The sequence below is a fragment of the Trachypithecus francoisi genome, unplaced genomic scaffold, assembly GCF_009764315.1.
Source record: "Trachypithecus francoisi isolate TF-2019V2 unplaced genomic scaffold, Tfra_2.0 Lachesis_group10, whole genome shotgun sequence".
Taxonomy (NCBI): Eukaryota; Metazoa; Chordata; class Mammalia; order Primates; family Cercopithecidae; genus Trachypithecus; species Trachypithecus francoisi.
The window spans coordinates 26,391,921-26,417,003 of record NW_022681455.1 but is presented as its reverse complement, the minus strand read 5'-3'; the positions used below and the strand labels follow the sequence as shown (position 1 = coordinate 26,417,003).

The 25,083-nt window shown below is 40.2% G+C and overlaps 1 long non-coding RNA gene across 2 annotated transcripts; it reads right to left on the bottom strand.

The window, feature by feature from the left end:
- Positions 1-4,786: 4,786 nt before the first annotated feature.
- LOC117086834 lies at positions 4,787-17,363 on the bottom strand. Of its 2 annotated transcripts, none has more exons than XR_004438594.1 (3): positions 17,100-17,363; positions 11,785-12,167; positions 4,787-5,727 (listed from the first exon to the last, which is right to left on the bottom strand). It is a non-coding gene; the product is annotated as an uncharacterized LOC117086834 (long non-coding RNA). The 2 variants fall into 2 exon arrangements; XR_004438593.1 differs by lacking the exon at positions 4,787-5,727 and adding an exon at positions 9,846-10,368 and having other exon boundaries at positions 11,999-12,167; positions 17,100-17,320.
- Between the last annotated feature and the right edge of the window lie 7,720 nt (positions 17,364-25,083).

The window sequence follows — 25,083 nt, the reverse complement described above, 5'->3', positions numbered from 1 at the left end:
GTCTCCCAAGAAGCTGGGATTACAGGCACCTGCCACCGTGCCCGACTAATTTTTATATTTTTAGTAGAGATGGGGTTTCACCATGTTGTCCAGACTGATATCAAACTCCTGACCTCAAGTGATCTGGCCACCTTGGCCTCCCAAAGTGCTGGGATTACAGGTGTGAGCCATGGTTCCAGACCTGGACTTTGTCTTCTGTTTCATACCAATTGTAAGTTGGGAGGTCTGTGGTTCCCAATCAACCTTAGATTAGTAATTTGCTAAAAGGACTCACAGAACTTGCTGAAGCTGTTAGCCTCATGCTTACAATTTATTATAGGATATATAGCTTATTATATGTCATTCATATGCATGTAAAATTATACAACTACTTTAAAAAAGATTTTAGCATTTGACCCAACAATTCCACTCTTAGGTATACAAACAGCCAAACAGCAGATATGTGTGCACATATATACCAAGACACATACACAGCAAAATTCATTGTTTGTAATAGTTGAAAAGGGGAAACAACTCAAAGAATACAAATTAAAATCAGCTGAGGAAAGAAACACACAGGGCAGTATTATGGATCGAATTGTATGCAGATCTCCCTTGTCCCCAGAAGATATGTTTAAAGTCCCAACTCCCAGTACCTCAGAATTGTGGCCTTATTTGGAAATAGGATAGTTGTAGATATAATTAGTTAAGATGAGGTTATATCATAGTATGATGGGCTGGTGACTTATAAGAAGTAGTGTGTGTGTGTGTGTGTGTGTGTGTGTGTGTGTATATATATATATTTAAATAGAACTAGTATTCTTCTAAGGTGGTCACGTGAAGACACACACAGGCAGAGACTGCAGTTATGCAGCTTCAGGCCAAGGAATGTCAAAGGTTGCCAGCAAGTACGAGAAGCTAGGAAGAGTCAAGGAAGGATTTTCCTATAGACTTCAGAGGAAGCAGAGATCTAATGATACCTTCATGTCAGATTTCTAGCTTCCAGAACTGCAAGAGAATGTATTTGTTGTTTTAAGCCACACTAGCTTCTGGCTCTTTGTTACAGTAGCCCTAGGAAACTAATATAGGCACAATCCAGGCAAGTTCCAAATATGAGCTTCCAGTTGTCCTCTCCCAGTAATATCATGAACAGTACTACTTTCCCAGCATTAATGTGTGACAATACACATGAAGGACAGAGCAGTCCCCACTTATGCACAAAAGATATGTTCCAGGATCCCCAGTGGATACCTGAAACCATGGATAGTACTGAACTCTATCTAACTGGTTTTTTCCTACACATACATAGCTATGATAAAGCTTAATTTATAAATTAGGCACAGTAAGAGATTAATAACAATAAAATAGAATTGTTAATAATACACTGTATAAAAGTTAGGTGAATATTTATTTCTGAAATTTACCATTTATTATTTTTGGACTGCAGTAGACCACAAGGAACTAAAACCATGTAGAGACTAGATACAGGATAACTGTATCTGCCAGTCAAGGAAGCTCACCCACCCGAGCCTCAGTGTGCAGTTTTAATGGCCTGCCATGGTTGACTGCTCACATGGCTGATCTTTTAGTCTACCTCCACAGGTAGAGCTGATACTGTGTGGCTGAAAGTTCCTATTATAAATCACATTGTTGACTGTGTGGTGGTCAAAACCTCCAGGTAAACAAAGACACACTTATCAGGGAGGACATTTCAAGGCTCTAAAATTCATCTCCCAGTAGCTGAGGGCAAAGGCTAGACCTCTTTTTGGGTAAGATTAATTTTTTACCATATACTGTTATAAGCTTTATTTTGCTTTTCATGTTTAGTTCCCCTGGAATTGTTTTTTGTGTATAGTGTGAAGTAGGGGGTCAAGTTTCTTTGATTTTTTCCTTTTTGTTCTTTGTCTGTTTAAAAGGATATACAATTGTCCCATGCCATTTATTTACAAGAGTCCTTTCACCACTGTTCTATGGTGCCACTTTAGATGTAAATCAATGTCCATATTTGTTTAAGCCTGTTCCATTCATTTGTTTGTCTATTTTTGGACAACACAATCCTGATTATTGTCATTTTATCAGTTTTGATATGTAATAGAGCAGCGGCTCTGTCTTGTTATTTTTAAAGAATGCACTGATTTTTCTTGGGTCCTTGGATTTGTGTATTAAATTTGAACCCTGTTTGTCAATTTCTATCATAAAGCTTATTGGGAATCTGATTAGGATTACAATGGATTTGTAAATCAGTTTGGGGACAATTAATACCTTTAAAATATTGCCCACTTCAACTGTTAATATACTCCTCCATTAGTTTTCCTGTTTAATTTCTCTGAGTAATACATTATAGTTTTCTTCGTAGAAGTCATATATGTAGAAAATTCAAAGGCTGAGTGCGGTAGCTCACGTCTGTAATACCAGCACTTTGGGAGGCCGAGGTGGGTGGATAACCTGAGGTCAGGAGTTTGAGACCACCCTGGGCAACATGGTGAAACCTCATCTCTAGTAAAAATACAAAAATTAGCTGGGTGTGGTGGCGGGTGCCTGTAATCCCAGCTAATCAGGAGGCTGAGGCAGGAGAACCGCTTGAACCCAGGAGGCAGAGGTTGCAGTGAGCCAAGTTCCTGTTACTGCACCCCACCCTGGGCAACAGCGCAAGACTTCGTCTCAAAAAAAAAACAAACGAAAAAAAGAACATTCAAATAATCGATGTAGATAATTCAAATAACTAAAAAATGAATAGTTATTAAAGTATCAGGACATAAAAGCAAAAAAATCAATAACCTCCATATATACGAAGTGGCCAGTTAGAGAAAAAGAAAAAGAATAGACAAGACTTAAAAAGGCTGGGAATCTCCCTGAAAATCTTTGAGAGCCCTGGCCCTGCCCTCAGGGATTTCTCTGGCTTCATGCCCAGATATGGGTACAGTTCCTTGTTTAAAAAATATTACCCCATCAATTAAGAAGGAGCTCCTTCCCCAGAGCATAAGGACTGCCTTAACACAGGACACTAGATGTCTAAGGGACACCTCTCAAGGAAGTTAGACTTCCAAGGAATGGTGTTTCCTCTGTCCCCAAACCCTGGAACTCACAGCACAACTGCTCCTTGGAGTTCAGTTTCAAATCTACAAGGCCGTCATGGAGGTTGCAGACCAAGTCCATGGCCTCAGTGTCTGGATGTACAGTGGCCTTGGCACCTGAAATGTGAGAACATGACCTCCCTGAAACCATCACAAATATTGTTTCATGTTATATATGTTTTTTCTTACCTGAAATTCCTTTTCTTTAAAAGTTCAATTTACGTATTTTTCAAGCCCCTGAACAAGCTTCATGAGCATTTATTGAACCCACAGCTTTTAAAACCTACTGAACACTTTGCTATATGTTGTCATTCACTATCCACCAATTATTTAATTATTGATCAATATTCTTTCCTTAGTGTTGGGATCATTTATACATGTATTTCTTTTATATTGCATATTTTATATTTCTGCATTACAGTTATTACATATTACTTTTGCTACAGTAATAGTTCAGAAGTGTACATCCAAAATTTAGCTGTGGAGTGAATGGACTGAGTGAGGCAGAACTGGAGGCAAGAAAATGTCACAGTAATTGTAAAAAAGATAATGTACAATTAGAGCAAGAAAGTAGCAGTGAAATTGAAGAAATATAGATGTGTTTGAGAGAAAATTGGGAGGTAGAATCAACAGCTTAGATGTAAGGATGAGAAGGGTCAAGGATGACATTAGGGTTTTTAACTGGACCAAGTAGGTAGATGGAACATTTCTTCCTGAAAGGGCAGATCAGATCATCTGTTGTCTCAAACGGCATGAAGAGTAGAAAGCCTGGGACAGATCCTGAGATGACCAATACCCATGGTGCAGGGAGAGGGAGAGAGATCTGCTAAAAAGACTGCAAATGTCAGGATAGTAGAAAATCATGAGTGTGTGATGTCCTGGAAGTTCATGTTTGAGAACATTTAAATGGTAAGTCTGACAAAAAGCTGGAGGCCAACTGTGGACTCCCATGAAAGTGAGAAGCTCCCACAATTTTGTGGGCATCAGAAAGCCCACCAGGTACTTGCAGTGAAGATCTGAGAAGGATCCTCTTGTGGCTTTGGCAGGGAGAGAAGAATCATTATGAAATACATCCAGAACCTTCTTCAAAACAAAAGCCTACTCTAAGGGAAAACCCTTTGCCAGTCTTATCCCAGTTGGGAGAAGGTAATTCTTCTCACTGCAGCCTCCTCTAGGCTTTCTGTCTCAGTTAAGGGAGGAAAAATAGTCAACAGGGGTCAGAGCTTCATGAAAATAAATTGGAAATGGTGCAGCCAGGAAAGGAAAAAAGGTCTGAGGAGGAGGAGGAAGAGGAGGAGGAGTTGTACCATTATAAACACTTGTGAAGGTCCCAGCCCCAAGATACAGGTGTGCTAATAAACTGAGGTTTAACATTTTGAGTACAGAATGCTTCCTCTCCCTAACACCATCAAGACTCCAATTGAATAACAATGAATTATGAATGAAAGAGCTGTAAGGAGAGACAAAAATGAGAATGAGACAAGTATTGGTATCTAGAGATTCCAAGAAGGCAAGGAAGATAACTAAAAAGGCACTCTGGATTTAGAAATAGGAAGTCATTAGTGACCTCGTAAATAATAGAGCCAGAGGAATACCAGGGGCAGAAGCCTCACTGTAGTGTGAGGCTTGTTGCACCTGTCAGAACAGAGACAGGAGGTGTAACTGACTCTCCCACAGTGTGGCTTTGGAAGAGAGAAGTCAGCAGCTGGATGGAGATTTGGGAGAGGGAAAGCTTTTTTTTTTTTTTTTTTTTTTACTGAGCTACGTGTAAATAGAATAAGATGTTAATAGAGGGGAAGGGTGTAGTCACAGGAAAGAGGGCAGACAAAAACAAGTGCACAGTTATCTGAGGAGGGAAACAATGGGAACAAGCTGCAAGTATATAAATTTGTCTTGATAGAAGAATCCTTGATCTGGTTTATTCCGTGTTTGGTTCAAACCCAGATCTCTGTTCTGCCTGTCTCTGACTTGCTCTGTGCCCCAGAAGCCCAGCTTCTATAGATGGCATTAGCTGGGCAGCCCTGCCCTCTGGCACCAGCTGGATTTGGCCAGTGATCAGCCCAGCAGGAATGTAGATGGCAAAGGAGAGAGAGGTCAGTGTACTTATTCCCTGTATCACCCCCCTGCTCGGTGCCCACTGAGCTCTTCCTCCACAGTCCCAGCTCTGGCCTGGCTCTGGTTACAAGTTCCCTCCCGTTGCCTCTTCAGATTTAAAGGTGTGTCTGTCAGGGTGTAACTGGGAGCTAGAAATTGCACTGAAATTGAACAAAGAATTTTATGGGAATGGTCATTAATTGATTATAAGAGGACTGAAAATGGAAAAGTGGAACTACAGTATCAGAGACAGTAATGACAGAAAGCAACTACCACCTCCAGGGTTAGGAGAACAAGGAAAAGATTCTTTGAAGACATCCCCAGAACTAGGACCTCTGAGGAGTGGATGCTGGACCACTGATGTTGATGTGTCTGTAGACAGAGGCATGATGAGGCTGATTTTAGGAGCATGGAAGATCTCCAAACTGAAGCCAACTGCTGTTACTGGATTCAACTGCCACTGCCAGGTTGAAGAACCCATTTTGTGAGGATGTCAACAAACGAAGTGGGAAATCTTTTCACATTCTTCCAGTCCTCTAGTCTTCCTCCAGTGCTTCCTATTGGTAGTTTGGGGAGGCGGCTAGCAAAGCGGGATTGGAAAAGATAGAAAAGATTAAATCTTCATAATCAGCACAGGGTGACATTGGATCACCACTGTTGCTGATCTTGGGCTGCCTCATACCCCTTGTTCTTCCCGTTAGCCCTGTCACAACTTTGTAGATATCCCTTCATTATATGCCCTTCATATATTCTTTTGGTTTAACTTTTTCTGTTGGAATCCTAATATGGCACTCCTCCATTTTTCAGGACTGAAAGAGTATAAAAGATTATCTTTTACTAAAAAAAAAGATAAAAAAACTGATCTAATTCCTGATCATTAAATAATCTATACATGTATCAAAATATCACATAGTACCCCATAAATATGTACAACTGTGTCCATTAAAAATTAAAATTAAAAGATGGTAAATATAGCTCTGTCAGGCAGTTGGCATTTTACCACGATGGCTTTTATTTCCCCCATGAAGTGGGGAGTGAGGGAGCAGCTGAAAATAGGTGCTTATAGGGGTTTAGAGGGGCTCAAAGCTTTGAGAGAGGAGAATGTCTGAAAGAGCTGCCAAACAACATGCAGGTCCCATGAGGGCAGAGCCTCTACTCATTCACCAGTGCCTCCTCAATACCTACACTTAAGCCTAACACAAAGTGTGTGCTTAATAAGTATTTGCTGAGTATGTAAAGTGGAGACAGAACCAATCTGGCAAACTTTGTAGGACTGGTGGGCGATGATCAGTCAGGTAAAATCTGTGGATATAAATTTATATTGATCAAAAAATTCAAGGTTAGGTGTTTTTCTTCAGTCATGCTCAACCATGCTTCAGCCATGCTTAACTCTTCCTGTAGCCACAGAAAAAGTTTTACCCATAATTGAGCTGTAGCTGTGTCTGAAAAGACCACGGTGCAAGGGAGTTGGAGACATAGAAACATTTTTGAAGTAATGGGTAATGGAAGCATGCTACCAGGGAAGGGAAAGAAGTGGCAATAGGAAGGAACAGAGATCTGTGGTCCTTTGTCCCCTGAGCATATTCCCATGTTAAAGCTAATTCAGTTTTCAATCATCATTAAAATTTTCTTCCTAAATGTATTGCCATTCTTTTCCACAACCACACTAAAACTTTATTACCTCTGGCAAGTGACTATGTAAGTAACTAAGAGCAAAAAATCCACAACTACCATTTGAGCTATAAATTTAGGGAAGTCATCTGGATATAATCTAAGTGACCCTCCACTGAATGTCAGTATCTTTGCATATGTGATTTAAATCTGGGCCTTCACAACACCATAAACTGTTCTTATCTTGAATATCCAGATTGAAGGGAATAAACTGAATAGTTACGAGTCCTGAAGCTAGAAAGATGGAAATCCCATTTGCTCATCAGAAAGCCTTAGAGCTTGGGGGCTGGAGGGTCCTGTCTCACTGGGACAGAGGGGTTCTTTCCTCCCCATCTGACACAGTCTGATAACTAGAGAAGCCGGCCAACTTATTCTCCAGGAAGGAGCCATCTTAGTTCCTCCTGAAATATTCATATTTAGAAATTATTGTTTGTCAGTAATTTAACCCCTTATAGGCTTGCCTTGTGGTCCATATCACTGAGTGCAGAGCTTGCCTGGAAGAATTGTGAGGGTCATTCCATCTTCCAAGCTGTAGAGTTCAGTACTTCTTTAAAATTGCTGCTGAACTCTATATTTGAAAAGAAAGAATCATTTGGGTGTGGTAGCTCATGCCTATAATCCTATCGCTTTGGGAGACTGAGGTAGGAGGATCATTTGATGCCAGGAGGACCACTTGAGACCACCCTGGGCAACATAGCAAGACCCTGTCTTTAGAAAAAAAATACAATAAAATAAATACAATAAAAATAAAAGCAAAAAGAGTCTATCTTAGGGACAGACTATAACTGCTCACTGGAGCTTACCTTTACATAGTTCAGGATCAATTATAATAAAACACTTTTGTGCAGACTCAATAGGATTATTTTAATCCCCATCATCTCTCTGAGTTTCCAGTCAGTTTCTCTCCGTGTAGACCCCTTCTCCAGCCCACCACTGTCTCTCCTCCTATAGCTCCACCAACTAATCAGAGCTTTTTCTAACTGCACCTAGTGCACCTAGAGTCTCTCCAGAATGCTCAGGGAGAAAGTTTCTAAAAGGTAAACTCAGAATGATATTTGTAGCTAAAGTGAGACTTGCTAGAGACAATAAGCTGATAGTTGTAGACTTCAGTGGAAGAGGGATGGCACTGCAATGTCAGGGTGCAAGACTTCAAGAGGGCAGAGTATGGAAACCCAGTGGGAAGAATGCTCACCAGGAACATGAAGAGAAGGAATTACATGTAAGGATGTCTCAATGTGTTCCCAAATTTGCCCAGCAGAGGGAGGCCTCGGGTTGATGGCAGGCTGACCACACAATTAGAGAAGGCTGAACCTGGGGGCTTTTAACAACCATCGTGGGCTCTATATTGCAAGCATTTATAAAAAGAAAGTTACCCATTCAAAAATATATATTTTTTAAATTTCAGAACAAAATTATGATGAGCTATATTTACTTTTCTACATTCTAATTTTTATACATCTGAGTATATTTTCCATATATTGTTACAGTACATATTCAATTTTACATTTTGCTTTTTTCACGCAACCATTTTTACTAGATTACTATGTGTTCATAATAATCACTTTTTTAAAACTTTTATTTTTTATTTTTTATTTTTTGAGACAGAGTCACACTCTATCGCCCAGGCTGGAGTGCACTGGTGCAATCCTGGCTCCACCTCCTGGATTGCAAGCAGTTCTCCTGCCTCCACCTCCTGAGCAGCTGGGATTACAGGCATGCATCACCACGCCCGGCTATTGTTGTATTTTTAGTAGAGATGGGGTTTCAACATGTTGGTCAGGCTGGTCTCCAACTCCTGACCTCGTGATCCGCCCACCTCGGCCTCCCAAAGTGCTGGGATAATCACTTTTTATGCTGCATAATTCTGCAAGTTTGTTGGTATGACTGTATTTACAATCACTCATTTGTTTTATTAGAAGGAATTCCAGAATATTTTGGCTGCCCTAATTAATTTTACAATTAATATGATTTTGACAGTGGGTATTGGCTCCTTCTGAATTGTTTTATTAAAATATATTCTATTGTAATTTATGACATTTTCATCATATTAGCATATTTATTCTGTTAGAATTTCCTAATTTATAAAGCTACAAACTATATATGATATAGATTAGCTCATAACTTTATGCAGTTACAAGTAGAAATAAAATGTTCCCCTCAAGATTGTTTAAAATTTTGTTTATTATGAACAAGTGTAAAAAACAAAATAACTAAAACAATCCCTCTTTTTTCCCCCAAAATGTATGTTTCCATTTTAATAGAACCCATATTTAATCAGCAGATTTCTATGGTGGCTAGATTTGTAGACTAAATATTAAAAGTCCCAAAGCAAATGCATTTTTCTTTTATATTTTACTGACTTTTATCCAAAGAAAATATAAGAGCTCTTCATCATAACGTATGTTTCTTGCTCTTGTTATTAAATATGACACATTTAGGCTTAAACTGATTTTGAAGGTTTATAACATTGTTATTACATAATTAATTCATAAAGATAATGACTAGTTTGAACTACTGACAGCTCACACACCATCAGGTGAACAGCTGAAACCTTATTAAGCTACTTTCTTATGTTTCTGTCTCCCAGCTACTAAAAGAAACGAAACCCTTCCAAGTGTTAAGGCAAAACTTTCCTCCCCTTTTCTTCCATAAATCTGATTCCATGTTAGTGAAATTTCTACTGATGGCTTTGGTTTCCTCTGTAGTAGGATAGAGATCCTGTGGCAAAAGTTATGTCTGACAGAAATTGGGAAAAGGAAGGTCTGCAAGAGCCAATGTGAGAAATGGGGAGAGGACTGACTACAAAAACCCAGCAGGAATTCCAGAAGAAAACTCAGGCCGGGCACATTGGCTCACACCTGTAATCTCAGCACTTTGGGAGGCCGAGGTGGGCAGATCACTTGATTCCTGGAGTTCAAGACCAGCCTTGTCAACATGGCGAAACCTCGTCTGTACAAAAAATAAAAAAATTTGCCAGGCATGGTGGCACGCATCTGTAGTCCCAGCTACTCAGGAGACGTAAGCGGGAGAATCACTTGAGCCTGGGAGGTGGATGTTGGTGAGCCGAGATCACGCCACTGCATTCCAGCCTGGGCGACAAAGCGAGACCCCATCTCAGTCAATCAATCAATCAATCAATCAATCTCCTGGAAAAGCAACACTATGGAGAGACAGGATTCCGTCAAGGCCTGGGGCACGCAGGAAAATATTAAGGCAGAAGAGAGTTTCCTTCCCATACCACACTGTATCCCACAGGCACTGCGGATGTGCATATGCAAGAGGGGTTGATCCTAAGAATTTAGAGTCACAGAGGAGGAGGCACCAAGCAGACTGTGGAGAAGATCATGACCAGAAAGGGACAGAATGTAAAGCTTCACCTGATTATCTGGCCTCAGGGATTCCAGAGGAACTGGTCCCAGTGGTCTCCTGGTGATGTAGGTTCTTAGGTTTCTTTTATGGGGGTTTTCTGGGAGAACTTTGACCCAGTTAGCATTCAAGCAGCTTCCACCCTGCACTTTCATTCTTTCCCCTTCACCTGCTTAGGTTTTATCTGTGCAGGCAATAATAATAAAATTATTGAGCCCTGGACATTTACCTGTAAAGCTCCTGAAAGATGATGCCTTCTAACTCCTCATTCAACAGATACAAAAACATTACAATAAAATGACTCATGAAAGATGCCCAGGTAGTTTATAGCAGCTAATAAAAACAGAGTAACTATAAAATATGATAAGTTTATAAAAGTTACATTGAGTATACTTTATAAGAACTGCTTATTGAGTTTGTCTAATAACCACATAGCACAATAATATGTATATATTTTTAAATATGTGTAAATATGTGTAATACAAACTTGTAGAAGGTATATCTGAGTACAACCCTGTTCTCTTTGGTTAGCTTTTCTAGTTCATTATGTAAGTGGCATAGCTATCTAAGGACTTATGCTTATAAATGTTTAAAAACTCAAAAAAATACAGAGGACATATGTGGATAGATAATGGAAGAGATAAGATAGGTAGGTGATGGCCGGAAGGACATGGCAGAGGGCGAAACAAAACAGCGTTGGGAACAAGCTCTGTTTAAAAGGTGACTTGTGAACAGCAAAGAGTAGAAAGGGTTCTCTTACAAGTGAAGCCCACAGGAGACAGATGGAAGACAAATGTGTACTGTGTGAGTTTTAAGGCAATAGGAGTAGTGGGACCTATGGCACACCAGAGAGCATATTAACTTTCAAACTTTTAAAAACATCATATCTGCTGGGCACAGTGGCTCACACCTGTAATCCTACAACTTTGGGAGGCCAAAGTGGGTGGATAGCTTGAGCCCAGGAGTTCGAGACCAACCTGGGCAACATGGCAAAATCCCGTCCCTACAAAATAAACAAACAAAACAAAACAAAATTAGCCAGGCACAGTGATGCGCACCTGTGGCCCCAGCTATTCAGACGCTGAGGTGGGAGGATCGCTTGAGCCCGGGAGGTAGAGGCTGCCTTGAGCCATGATAATGCCACTGCATCTCAGCCTGGGCAACAGAAGGAGAACGTGTCTCAAAACAAAAACAAAAACACACCATACCCAACCACAATGCATCTATCTTAAGTACCAGTACCACACCCCTCTAGTCACTACTAAATAGGTGAGTTCCCAATCCCTGGTAGCAGGTTTAAGCATGTTATATTAAAGGTCGTAGGCTAGTGACTCATTGACTCATTAAACAAATATTTACTGTGCATCTACTACGAACTAAGTACTGTGCTAGGTACAAAAGCAAATAATCTAAGCTCTATAAACTTTACTTTCTTCATCAACAAAAGGAGATATTTTAGGCATCTACTCATCGTTCTGAGCTCCATCTTTTGTGACTGTAGTTGGCAGAGCTTTTTATCAGTTTCTCTAAATAGCTCTACCAATCCCTGGTAGATGCTGGCATGCCCCAATGATCCATCCTGACGGCCCTGTCCGCTTACCTTTGCTGCCTGCCAGCACTGCTCTGCTCTTCTGCAGGACTTTCCTTACCCTTTGGGGTCTTGTGCTGTTAGGCTGCCCTGCTTGTTTTGATCTGCTTTGCATCACATGTATGTAAAGTCCCTTTCCTGATTTACCCATGACCAAAATATTATGAGATTCTGGAATTTCCCCCAAACCACACTGATTGCTGGGAGAGTAAAAGAAGTGGATTACAAGTGGAACTCAGAAGGGGAGTATTTGAGAAGACTTCTCTGCAAATCCATTTAGAGACACCTTTCTCCAGTGCTGACTCAAAGATACAGCTACTTTCATCCTGTGGCTTGGCCATCTTCAGCACATGACTCCCAAGGATGTCCTCAGGATGGTCTCTAATGCAAGGAGCCTGAAGAGAAAAAAAGGCATGGAGTATTGTGAGTGGTAGGTGGTTATGGACCAGTTATGGAAGAATACACATCACTTTTGCCTGCCTTCTACTAACCAGAACTCACACAGCCATAGACACCGACAAGTAGGACTTAACAAGTATCTAATTTTTAGTCTAGGAATAGGATTGTAGCAAATATTTAACAGCTTCAAACACAGGTACATTACTATCACTATGCCTGGCCCAGGCCTGTCTCCCTTTCCTGCCAAGTCCTAGGGGCCAGCATTTATGTCTAGACTGGGCTGGTTGGGATATTAAGATAATAATGAACCAATGCAACATCTTGAGCATAAAACCAACTGATACAATGATGTACAAGTCAGATGATTCTGATGGTTATGAATCATGTCAATAAAAGAAATGTGATAACGAAGGTAATTTTTGTTTTTGCAAATTTTTGTTTGTTCATGACAGGATGAAATCCTGTCACTTGTAGCAACATGGATGGAACTGCAGGATACTACATTAAGTGAAATAAGCCAGAAACAGAAAGTTAAACACCACATGTTCTTACTTATATGCAGAAGCTAGCTAACTAAATAAGTAAGTTTATCTAATTGAAGTAAAAAGTACAACAGAGATTACTAGAGGCTGGGAATGGTAGGGGAAAGAGATGATAAAGAGAGATTTGTTAAAGAAAATAAGTTACAGCTAGATAAGAGGAATCAGTTCTAGTGTTCTATTTGTACTACAGAATGGCAATAGTTAACAGTAATATATATTTTCAAAGAGCTAGAAAAGAGGACATTGAATGTTTCCAACACAAAGAAATGAGAAATGCTTGAAATAATGGATATTCTAATTAATTACCCTGATCTGATCACTATACACTTTATGTCTGAAAAATACCACTATGGGCTAGGCGCCGTAGCTCACGCCTGTAATCCCAGCACTTTGGGAGGCCAAGGTAGGCAGATCACTTGAGGTCAGGAGTTAGAGACCAGTCTGGCCAACATGGTGAAACCCCATCTCTACTAAAAATACAAAAATCAGTCAGGCATGGTGACATGTGCCTGTAATCCCAGCTACTCAGGAGGCTGAGGCAAGAGAATTGCTTGAACCCAGGAGGTGGAGGTTGCAGTGAGCCGAGATGGTGCCACTGCACTCCAGCCTGGGTAACACAGCAAGGCTCTGTCTCAAAAATGAAGAAATACATAAATAAATTTTTTTTAAAAAAAGAACATCACTATGCACCCCATATATACATATAATTATTATGTCAATTTGAAACATAATTTTGAAAAATGAAAAAATGAAACACAAACAAATATGAATCAATCTTCTCCAAGTTGATATATTTAAAGGGAAAAAAGTCCAAGGGCTTAAACTATTCAATTTCAAAATTTCATTAAAATGCTATAGTAATCTGGAAAGTATTTCAGAATGAATTGGTATAAGATTAGACACAAAGATCAGTGAAACAAAATAGAGAACCCAGAAATAGATTCACACATCTATGGACAACTGGTTTTGACAAAGGTGTCAAGGCTATTCAATAAGTAAAAAAATCGTCTTTTCAATAAATGTTTCTTGAACAAGTAGATATCTTGGTGTGGGGGAGAGGAGCAGGAGCCTTACCTCAAACTTTATGCAAAAATTAACTTAAAATAGACCATAGACGTAAATGTAAAAGCTAAAATTATAAAACTTCATTAAAAAATAGGAGGAAATCGTCAATACCCTAGGGTTAGCAAAGATTTCTTTAAAACAAAACAACAGGTTTATAGTTTATGAAACATAAACAACAAAATGATAAATTAAATTTCATCAAAAGTGAAAATCTGCTTTTCAAAAAACATTATAAAATGAAAAGCAAGAGGCTGAGGCATGAGAATCACTTGAACCCGGGAGGTACAGGTTGCAGTGAGCTGAGATGGCGCCTCTGCACTCCAGCCTGCGTGACAAAGTGAGGCTCTTTCTAAAAAATAAAATAAATTAAAAGAAAAGAAAAAGAAAAATCACAGGCTGAGAGAAAATATTTATAATACATGGATCTGACAAAGGACTCGTACCTAGAAAATATAAGGAACCTTGTAACTTACTATGACAAGCCAAAACAAAGAGTAAAAGTTTTCAACAGACATTTCACAAAATAAAACAAACAAATGGCCATGAAAAGATTTTAAACATCATTAGTTACTAGGGAAATGCAAGTCAAAACCACAATGAGATACTTCACACTCAACAGAATAGCTAATGTTGAAAGGACTGACAATTTCCAGGGTGAGCAAGGGTGTGAAGGAAACTACTCTCATATATTGTGGATGTAAGAGGACAATGTTACAACTACTTTGAAAAAAGTTTGGCTGTTTCTAACATAAAATTAAACACTTATACAGCCCATCAGTATTTCTGGGTCATTTCTCCCAGATAAATGAACACATGTCCACACTATGACTTTTATACAAATGTTCATACTGGTTTTGTTTCACAATGATATAAACTGGAAACAATCCACGTGTTCATCAACAGGTGAATGGGTAAATAAATTGTAATATATCGGCCGGACACGGTGGTTCAAGCCTGTAATCCCAGAACTTTGGGAGGCCAAGATGGGCGGATCACCTGAGATCAGGATTTCGAGACCAGCCTGGCCAACATGGTGAAACCCCGTTTCTACCAAAAATGCAAAAATTAGCCGAGCATGGTCACGGGTGCCTGTAATCCCAGCTACTCAGAAGGCTGAGCAAGAGAATCGCTTGAACCCAGGAAGTGGAGGTTGCAGTAAGCCCAGACCATGCCATTGCACTTCAGCCTGGGCAACAAGATGGAAACTCTGTCTCCAAAAAAAAAAAAAATTGCAATATATCTATATCTTGGAATATTATAAAGCACTAAAAGGGAATAAACTACTGACACATACAGCAAAATGGATGAATCTCAAAAATGTGAAGGAAAATAAAAAATACATATGATATAAATTCCATTCACATGAAATTTTAGGAATGGGAAAACTAAGCTGTAATTATGGAAAGCACATCAGTGGCTGCCTGGGGCCAAGAGTATGGAAGAGGAGGCACAGGTGATACTACAAATGGAAACTATCTAGGTTGACGGAAGTGTAACTTGATTACAGTAGTAACTGTTTGGGTATATAAAACTCATCAAATTGTATAATTAATACAAGTATATTTTACTGTGTATAAATTATTCCTCAACAAAGTTGATTTTTCATTAAATATATTATTTGCTAAAATGAGGAGAGACAACTATTATCTTAGTTAAGCACAATAAAAATTAATACTATAATCAACTCATTATATATGGAAATTAAAGGAGAAAAATAGTGGTATGATTAATTAAAATAAAAAGAAAACCTTCTAAATTTTATCTTAGCTCATAGTTTTAAAAGCTGCCATCCCTAACCAAGGCCACCCTTGACCCTTTCTCATGTTCCATCATTCTGTTTGTTTCATAGTTTATGTGTCACCAAAATCTATCACATAAACTTATTCATATGAAGATTTAAAGATATTACATGTTAAGCCTTAGTGAATACTTCAATATCTAAAGAAGGTACAAACAAAACAAAATCAACACTTAATGATAAAAGATTACATACTCTCCAGGGAAGACCTGAAGACTAGCCCCTTTCTGGATCCTCCCCGCATCCCACTCCCAGCCCTCCCCTCCAATCCCATGTGCACTGGGCATTCATACAAATAAGACCATCAGCTCTGGATATCTGTACTAATTGATGCTCCTGCTAACTAGCTGAATGCCTGCAATGTAAGGACAGCAGCCTTCCATGCTGATGGTCTGTTTGAGGATCCAGAGGGGTCTTTGGTTGGCAGGATTGTTTTACTTCCCCAAGAGGAGAGCTTTGAGGCAAAAATAGGTGAAGAAATCAGTACCACAAAAAAGCCTAGACACTACCATGCACACAATAGAGTAGAAGTAGCCTTAAAAGTTGGTGGAGAAAGGATGGTCTATTCAATTACTAGGACTGAGAAACTGGCTTTCATATGGAATAAAAATAAAATTATAGCTATACCCCATATCATACACAAAAGTTTCTACATCTAACAAAGACACAGATAGAAAACCTTTTAAAATTTTAGAAGAAAATAGGGCAGAATTTTAGTGCAGAATTTCTTAGACTAGATGCAAAAACAAAGATGATTAAGGTGGCCAGACACGGTGGCTTAACGCCTGTAATCCCAGCAGTCTGGGAGGCCGAGACAGGCGGATTAGTGGAGGTCGTGATTTTGAGACCAGCCTGGACAACATAGTGAAACCCCATCTCTACTAAAATACAAAAATTGGTAGGGGTGGTGGCTCACGCTTTTAATCCCAGCTACTTGGGAGTCTGAGGCAGGAGAATCACTTGCACCTGGGAGGCAGAGGTTGCAGTGAGGGGAGATGGCGCTACTGCACTCCAACCTGAGCAACAGAGCGAGACTCTGTCTCAAAAAAAATTTAAAAATAAAGATTATTTTTAAAAGGATAGACTATTTTAAATGAAAAAAATCGTTTAAATGATGCCATACACACCACCTATATTTGGAAAAGTACTTCTTAATACTTTTAATAAAAACAGGCGCTGAGAGCATACAACTTATCCTCAGAAGTGTGTTTGCCTCTAGGAGGGACGCAATTGAGTTCTTCCTTCATTTTAACTTGTCATTTTCATTTATTTTAGGAACATCTGAAGTAAATACAGTCACACGTTAACCTTTAAAAATCTAGGAAGTGCGTACGCATAGTTCCATTACTTCACTTTTTGTACTTTTGCATTTTAAAATATCACAGAGAAGCTCGGTACAGCTTCAAGGTTAGGAGGGGTGGCTCTCTCTTAAGCCCTGTCCCCGCCAGCCCCAGACCTCTCGCCCCGCCACCATTCCCCAGTCCCCACCCCCACTTCCCCACTCCCGCGGTCTCTTAATGCACCTCGTTTCTCGTCCCGTGGACTCAGATCTGTAGTCTACCACCAGGATCGGCTCCTTTTCCGGAGCTCTCCCCCTCAGAGGAAATTGAGACCAGCATCAGCGGAGACCCATCTGTGGCTCTCCTGAGGGCGCGGCATTCAGACCTTAGACCCAGCTGTGAGAAGGAACCTCAGGCTCACAACAGGAGTTGTGACGGGCAGGAGTCGCCCATTAGAGGCGCTAGAAAACAATCCTCGCGGGGAGGCGCGCAGGGCGACTGCAGGCTGTAGGGGGCGCTGGCGCCCTCACAGATCCCGGCAGGGCCGGCGCTGCGGGCGGGGCTCCTGCGGTGTCAAGGGCGACCCCAGGCCAGCAGCTGGCCCTGGCTGGGAGCCGCGGAGGGAGCATTTGCTTTTCTGCCGGACCCAGAGTCCTACGGCGGGCGGCCTGGTTCCCGCTCCCCGCCCCGCATCCCCCAACTCCCGATCTCTCTGCTGCGTCTGGCCTTGGGCTGAGACCCAACGAATCATCCCCCGCATCGGAACCCTTTATGATATAACTGAATTAAGTTGCATGTATAACTGAATTACGGATGTGAGAATCGCAAATGAGAACGAATGGTTTTTACGCACAAAACATGACACAAATCTGTAAGAAATATAAAGTCGTGACCACGTCCTTTCAGAACTTTAACCTGTTTTCTGAAGTACGTCAGTGACAATGGCGGGGAAAGGGTATCTTAAATTTCACCACAGCCTCAAAGAGGCCAGTTCGTGGATCCGCTGAGGCTTGGAGTCGGCCTTCTGACCGCGAGTCCTGCGGCCATTAAAGAGGAAGCCGCGGTTCAGGGCGTCCTCGCGAGTCGCGCAGCCCGCCCTGCTCCAGCTGGGGACCCCCGTGGTTACGGCGCTTTCCAGCCTCAGATCCAGGCGGCAGCCCAAGGTTTGGTCCTGCCGCCAAGGGTGGCTCTCGTAACTGACGGGCCTTGAACGCTCCCAGGACCCACATCTGGAGAGGGAGGTGGGGGTGGGGTGGTGAAGTCATTCTTGGGGCCCTGGGGGGCGGGCATGGACCTGGGTAAGGCCAGAGAAGTTGACACCTCGTGACATGCCGGGAAGAGAAGTACGTTCAGTGTCACTCCAGAGCTGAAAGATAACTGCCTTCCGGCTGGTCCCTCCTCGCCTACATACTTTTCTAATTTGTCTGGAGCAGGTCGGACATCTGTATTATCTGATTATTTAAATATCTGGTTATTTAAAAGCTCTCCATTAAATTCACATACACAAAAACAAAAATTAAAAAATTTTTAAAAATAAAGAAACAAAAGCTCTCTAATGACCAAGTCCTGCACAATAGTGAATACATTTTTTTGTGTGGTCCCTAAAATTGAATTCATGCCTTTTCTGAAGTAATAGACGCCCAGAGAAGGGATTGACTTACCCATCATGCCACAGAGATTAATTGGCCCCAGAATTCTTTAGCAGACTGTGTATATAAACGTCCTTTGCAATCATATAAATTAACGGTAAAAATCTCATTTAGTATGTTACATGCCTCGCGTTTTGTGCCTGAATACCTTACAAGAACCAGGGACTATTGCCTCAAAATTATATTTCAGGAAAGGAAGACCCAGACAGATGGTGTCACTGATCCACTTTTACCCAGTTGGTAAATGAAACCAGAAATTATAGCTGTACCACAGAAAGGTGAAAACATTTATTTTATAATTTCACATACAATCTTTAATGGACCCAGTGTCCAACACATTAAAGCAAGTGCTCAGGCGTGGCATCAAGATGTAAAAAATAGTCCTGTCCTGAGGGAGTTTAGGTCTTGGAGAAAAGAGAGCAAGGGGACATAAGACAGATGGGAAAGAGAAGGAGCGCTGAAGACTGAGGACCCTGCCTGTGGACTAGAGTGAGGATGGGGACAACCGATGCTCGGAATATGACAGTTTGGAGGGGCCTGAAGGACTCTTCCATGCTTTATCAAAAAAACAGAATTACTCTTCTAACTAGAAAGGGTATTTCAATTTATATTTTCCATCACAGCACTTTTCTGGTGATAATGTGTTTTGAAAAATGTATCACACTGATGACCTGGTGTGAAATAAATAAATAAAATTTTTAAAATTAAAAAATATAAACATCTTTTATACAAACATTAGGAGTTACAAGGATAACTATGTGAATTATAATTAGTAATTAATTGAAATACTGATTATTTTCAGTTTTATTTAATTATTTAATAAAACCTATTTAGCATTTATTTATCAGTAATTAAATCTAATTGTTAATATTTATTATAAATTATTTTAGAATTAAAAATAAGGGCAGAAGCGAGGCATGGTGGCTCAAGCCTGTAATCCCAGCACTTTGGGCGGCTAAGGTGGGAGGATTGCTTGAGCCCAGCAGTTCAAGACCAGCCTGGGCAACATAGAGAAACCCTGTCTCAATACAAAAAAATGAACCAGTGTGGTGGTGCATGCCTGTAGTCCCAGCCATTCTGGAGGCTGAGGTGGGAGGATCACTTGAGCCTAGGCAGTCAAGGCTGCAGTGAACCCTGAGCTTGCCACTTCACTTGAGCCTGGACAACAGAGCAAGACCCTGTCTCAATATACATACAGACAAACTTAAAATTTAAAATAAAAGCATACTACTGATGCAGAATTGAGTGGAGATACAAAGCTAGTCCTATAACCGGAACAATAAAGACAAAAAGGAGAGTGGAAGAACGTATGTCATGAATTTCATGATAAATGGCATTTCCAAATATCCTGTAGCAGAACAGAACAACAAAGTTGTAGATAAAACATATCCAACACTTTGGAAGGCCAAGGAGGGAGGATTGCTTGAGCGCAGAAGTTGGAGACCAGCCTGGGCAACATAGTGAGACCCTGTATCTAAAAATGAAGAAAGAAAGAAAAAAAAGGATGATAAAGTAGACAATATTAAAAGCCATTTTCTGCAAATACATAGTGAATTTGATCAGTAATTTTTTCCAACAGTGCAAATGAATAGATATTAAATGAATAGATATTATTTAATATCTATTAATATCTATTTAATATAGATATTAAAAATGAATAGATATTAGTTGCCTGAAATACAAATCAAATATCCAACAAAAAATATTGACTATCTAATAGTATCTAAACTAGTAAGTTTGGCCAGTTATAAAATGTCTTCGATTTTTATATAAAAAAAAGAAAACCATGTTTATAAGAAGAGATGATAAAGAAAAAGTATTTCAGTTATGAAGCTTTTGTAAGAAAACTATGAGAAAAAAACTATTTTTTTTTCAAAAAATGAAAGATTAAGTTACCAAACAGTTGCTAAAGAATACCAGATGGCAGAGCATGGCGGCTCATGCCTGTAATCCCAGTACTTTGGAAGGCCAAGGCAGGAGGATCATTTTAGGCCAGGAGTTTGAGACCAGCCTGGGCAATGTAGCAAGACCCCTGTCTCTATTGAAAAGAAAAGAAAAGAAAAGAAAAAAAAAGAATACAAGACCTTGCTGACCTTGCTAACAATAGCAAAGATCAATTAATTCAAAATTTGAAAAACTGTAATTTATTTAGCTTTAGAATACTTTTGTGATATGAGACTGCCAAATTAATACTTTGGGTACGTTTCCTTTCTCAAAGGACTTGCAAATTTACAAAGAAGTGTTGAAGAAAAGCCACACATTGGCAGATAATGTTTGCAAAAGACAGATCTGATGAAAACAATATTTTTAGAATATACAAAAAATACTTAAAACTCAAGAGTAAGAAAATAACCTGATTTAAAACAGGCCAATGACCTGAACATCTGTTCACCAAAGAAGATACACAGATGCAAGTATGCATATGAAAAGATGCTTAACATCATGTCATTAGGGAATTGCAAATTAAAACAACAAGTAGCTACCACTACATACCTAGTAGAATGACCAAAATTTAGAACACTGTCAGCACCAAAGGTTGCAAAGACATGGAGCAACAGCAACTTGTTCATTACTGGTGAGAATACAGAATGTGCAATCACTTGGGAAGACAGTTTGGTGGTTTCTTACAAAAGTAACCATACTTTTACCATAAGATCCTCCAATCACACTCCTTAGTATTTATCCAAAGGAGGTGAAAATTTATCTCCACACAAAAACCTGCACACAGATGTTTGTAGCAGCTTTATTCATAATTTATCCAAAACTTGGAAACAAGATGTCTTTCAGTAGGTAAGTGGAAACTGTGTTACATCTGAATAATGGAATATTATTTAGAATTAAAAAGAAATGCATTGACTTTGGGAGGCCGAAGCAGGTGGACTGCTTGAGGCCAGGAGTTTGAGACCAGCCTGGTCATCATGGGGAAACCCCAATTAGCCGGGCATAGTGGCGTGCGCCTGTAATCCCACTTACTCGGGAGGCTGAGATATGAGAATCGATTGAACCTGGGAGACGGAGGTTGCAGTGAGCCAGTGCCACTGCACTTCAGCCTGGGCAACAGAGCAAGACTCCTCTGTCTCAAAAAAAAAAAAAAAAAAAAAAAAAAAAAAAAAAGAAATGATCAAGCCATGAAAAGACATGAAGAAAACTTAAATGTATGTTACTAAAAAGCCAACCTGAAAATAATACATACTGTATGATTCCAACTGATGCAGGGCAAGCAAGCCAAAAATTAGGGCTTAGCCCAGGAAAGAATTCAAGTGTGAAGTGGTGGTGTTAACAACTTTTATTGAAGCAGCAGTGTACAGCAGCAGCACAGGTAACTGCTCCTCGCTGAGCAAGGCTAAGCCATAGGTAATGTGCCCAGAGTAGCAGCTCAGGGGCAGTTCAGCAGTCATATACCTGCTTTTAGTTACGTGCAAATTAAGGGGGATTATGCAGAAATTTCTAGAAAAAGATTGGTAACTTCGGAGTAGGTGCAGAGAAAAGAGGTTGATAATGTCCCGTCGTTGCCACGGCAACGAAAAACTGACATGGCGCTGGTGGGCGTGTCTTATGGAGAGGTGCTTTAACCTCCTCCCTGTTTCGGCTAGTCTTCAATCTGGTCCGGAGTAAAGTCCCTGCTTCCGGAGTTCACTCCAGCTCCCTGCCTCACAACTAACTATATGACACTCTTATGGACATAGTCAAAAGATTAGCAGTTGATAGAAATTGGGTGGCAGGAAGGGTTGAAAAGGCAGAGCACAGAGGACTTTTAGGGCCATGAATTTCTGTGATACTATAATGGTGAATACATGACATTATACATTTGTCAAAACCCATAGAATGCACAACACCATAAACCCTAATGTAAATTATAGACTTTCGTTGATAATGACGTGTCAATGTAAGTTCAGTTGTAATAAATATACTACTGTGGTGCTGGATGTCTATGGTAGGGGGACATTTTTGCTTCAATAGTTACAGTTGAAGTAAATGTTTGTGTTTCCCTCATTTCATATGTAGAAGCTCTCATTCTCAATGTCATGGTCTTTGGAGGTTGGCTCTTTGGGTGATAATTAGGTTTAGCTGAGATCCTAGCAGATGGAGTCTTCATGATGGGCATGATGGAACTGGTCCCTTATAAGAAGACCAGAGAGCTAGCTCTCTCTTTGCCATGTGAGGACATAGCAGGAAGGTAGCCATCTGCAAACTAGGAAAGGGCCTTCACAAAGAATCAACTCAGACCTCAGAACAGTGAGAGAGAAATTGTTGTTGTTTAAGTCACTCAGGCTGTGGTATTTTGTTTCAGCAGACCAAGCTAAGTCTGCTAATTAGATTAGAAAGTTCCTTTTGGGAATGGTGTGTGGGGGGGAGTACCTTTGTTAAGTATTTACATCAATGAGTTCATAGGCTTTTCTTTTTTGCTCATTGACTGGGACAGTTTAATATGAGTGTGAAGGAGATTGTTGGTCATCTATTCAATGTCCATTCTCTGTTTTTTAATATGAGAACTCCTGATTTTCAGCCAACTACCCTGGAAAAAAAGCTAATATTTCTGACTTCTTAGGTGTGGCCATGGACTAAATTCTGGCTAATGCAAGGCAAGCCAAAGGTTTTATGATAGGTTTTAGGACACTAGAGTAAAAGAGAGCTGTTGTACACATGCTCTTTACCCTACTTTTGTGTCCTTTTTTTCCATCCTACACCTTGCGTTGTGAGTATGATAGCTGGAACTTTAGTGGCTCTCTTGGATCCCAGGGGTAATTGAGGGGTGTCTGGAAGGAATCTGTGATTTTCTGGAGTTTCCATACACAAACAAGACCTGGATTTTCTGGGCTTCCCAGACTTCCACATCCTGACTTGCTTTAAATGGGAGAGGAATAAACTTGTTTCAGCCACTGTCATTTTGGGCTATTGTATGGAACGTAATCTAATCTTCAAGGGTACATGCATTGCTTTTCCTTAAAAAAAAAAAAAATCAGCCATAAAATCATCTTCTGTCTTTTTTCTTTTTTTCCCGCCATTATTTAGTTGGAGCTCTGTAACTTTTTTTTTTTTTTTTTTGAGAAAAGGTCTTGCTCTGTCACTTAGGCTGGAATTCAGTGGCGTGACCATGACTCACTGCACCCTTGCCCTCCTAGGCTCAAGCAATCCTCGTGTCTCAGCCTCCTGAGTAGCTGAGACTAAGGCACATGCTACCATGCCCAGCTAATTTATTTTCTTTTAGAGATGGGGGCCTTGCCCAGGCTAGTCTCAAACTCCTAGCCTCAAGTGATCCTCCCATCTCAGCCTCCCAAAGTGACAGGATTACAGGTGTGAGCCACCATGGCAGGCCGCTCTGTAAGTGTCTGAATTTCATTTTGTATTTATTAGTCTGTTTATATTTTCTTTCCCTTCTTGGGTCAGTTAGGCCATTTGTTTCTTTTTAAAAAGTATTTTAATCAAAAGTTGTCATTTATTTGCATCTAATTCTTCAAATTACTCTCAAAATTATTCCAGTATATATTATTTTGTTCATTTTTTTTCTGTATTCTTTATTAGAATAGCTAATGATTTATCTAGCAGGACTTATATTCTTTCCACAGCTTTCCTGCACCCCAATTAATGTCCAATTTGTCCAATTTTATCTTTATTTTGGCCTTCTTTATGGTTCCCACAGGTTTATTTTTTAAAATATTTATTTAATTAAATGTTTATTTTGTTATCATCCTTTCTTATTCAGCAATCTAAGTGCTTAGTGATACAGAATTTCCTCTGAGCAGCATATGCTAGGCTTTGACAATGTTAGGGAGGCCTCCCCTTTTTGGGGAAGACCACACTTAGATAACACAGGACTGTGGGACTCCAAGAGGTAGAGAAGAGCTTATGAATATCCAGATTACATCTTCACTGATCCTGCACAAAGGTGGGGTTCCTTGGTTACCCACTGGGTCCTATTCCCCAAGTCTGGGTCAGCATACTCAGACTACAGGGAAATAGAACATGTAAGACTGGGGGATAATCCTTCTGTTGGGGAGAAAAATCTTTTTTTTCTATTCATCTTAGGTTCTCCATCTGTGGCCCTATAAAGTAGTCTAACAAAAGACAGATTGACAAGACAGAAACAAAGAGAAGTTTATTAACATGTGCATTGCACAAACACGGGGGAGTACTGAGATGAATACTTAAAGGAGGATTTAGAACTTGGGCCTATATAGCATTTTAACAAAACAATACATTTTTTAAGTGACAAGGAAGAGGAAAAGGACTTTGAGTTACTAGCGCAATAAATTGTGGGAAGGCAACTTTTTCTTTTTTTTTTTTTTTTTTTGAGACGGAGTCTCGCTCTGTCGCCCAGGCTGGAGTGCAGTGGCTGGATCTCAGCTCACTGCAAGCTCCGCCTCCCGGGTTTACGCCATTCTCCTGCCTCAGCCTCCCGAGTAGCTGGGACTACAGGCGCCCGCCACCTCGCCCGGCTAGTTTTTTTTTTGTATTTTTTAGTAGAGACGGGGTTTCACCGGGTTAGCCAGGATGGTCTCGATCTCCTGACCTCGTGATCCGCCCGTCTCGGCCTCCCAAAGTGCTGGGATTACAGGCTTGAGCCACCGCGCCCGGCC